Below are 1646 nucleotides of genomic sequence, written 5' to 3'. Positions count from 1 at the left end.
AAAAATATTATAAAATAAAAAAAAGAGAAAAAAGAGTGTTTCTTCTCCTGCAAATGGAGAATGGAAAAAGAAAAAGGAGAAGAGAAGAAGAAGAAGTTGTTCACAATCTACCTTTGTCTCTGTTTCCGCCGCCACTTCCGTACGATCTTAGTTTCTAAGGTAAGAACGATTTTAAAATCAAGTTAAACCTTAGGGACAATTTTGTATGCAAAAAAAAGTTCGAGACAAAAAAAAATTTCGGCCTATACCTTAAAAACAAAAATTGTACTTAACCATAAAATAAAAGAGTTAATACTCAAAATGACTCTTGAAATTTGACCTGAAATTTAATTTAGCCCTTTAATTTCTAATTGACTCAAATTGTACCCTAAAACTTTAAAGTGTGACTAAAGCTGGTCTCTCTGTCTATTTCTATCATAAAAAAAATGACGTAGCACCTTTAGTTGAGTAGAGAGTAGAGGCATGTTTATCAATGGCGATCAAATGGTCATAAGGTCAAACTGTCAATGCCAACCTTCAAATGAATAGCCAAAGTCTCGTCTCGACAACTTTAATTTCTTTTCCGAAACACCCTTTTCCCTCACCCAACCACCATTCTTTCTTCATCTTCATATTCATCTTCTTCTTCATCTTCATCTTCATCGTTCTCCATTTCCTCATTTTTTTTCTACCAACACAATCACAACCACTCTCTTCCATTTCAATGCCTTCAACACGATCCAGAACGCGTGTTACATCACCTACTATCTATTTCAAATTCAGACACTCCTTACTATTACCGTCCTCTTTCGCAACCCCCACATTGCACGTACCCTTTTGAGCCGCCTCACACTTATGTGACGTCGCTTATACCCTTTTAATCTTCCGTCACTTCAACAACGCCTTAGACATCTTATGTGCTAGCACAGTGATTCAGGTTTATTCTAACAGTCACGTTCCTCATTAAGCTCTTACTTTTTCATTAAGTACCACGGTGAAGCCTTGAAGAATAGGGTTGATAGGGTGCTACCAGTTCAAAATTCTTTGATTCACATGTATGGGTGCTGCGGTGATGTTGGAGTTAGTTCCGCGGGTATGCTTCGTGACGGCATTGTCGCAACGAGAGAAGGAGAACCATGGCGGTGTTGTGAGTGTGACCGTGTGAGAGTGTGAGAGGGAAGCAAGAAGCGCGGTGATAGTGAATCGAGGTGAGAGAGCGCCAAATTGAGGAGGAGGAAGAAGAAAGGCCAATTGAGAGTTTGCTTAATGAACATTGTCGTTTTGTTACATTTTAGGTGCAAAGTGTCAACTAAATGTGCTATATCACTTATTCAGAGATGAAAATGGACGAAAGAACCAACTAGAGTCACATCTTAAAATTTTAAAATACAATTTGGATCAATTAAAACTTAAAAAATTAAAGTAAATCAATATCAAATTTCAGAAGTCATTTTAAGTGTTAACTCAAAATAAAACGATAGCCAATTCTTGAAAAATGCTTTATCCAATCATTATTATTATTAACTATCTATATATACACACTATGGTTACAATAAATAGTAGCATACAAAACATAGGGTTTTTATTCACTTAATTACAATTAGAAATAACAAAATTATGTAATTTTTTAAATTAAAATTGGATATATTTGTGTTTTTTTTTATTCC

Source organism: Arachis ipaensis, chromosome B08 (genome assembly GCF_000816755.2).
Source record: "Arachis ipaensis cultivar K30076 chromosome B08, Araip1.1, whole genome shotgun sequence".
NCBI classification, from domain to species: domain Eukaryota; kingdom Viridiplantae; phylum Streptophyta; class Magnoliopsida; order Fabales; family Fabaceae; genus Arachis; species Arachis ipaensis.
Note: the sequence above shows the minus strand (reverse complement) of the source record.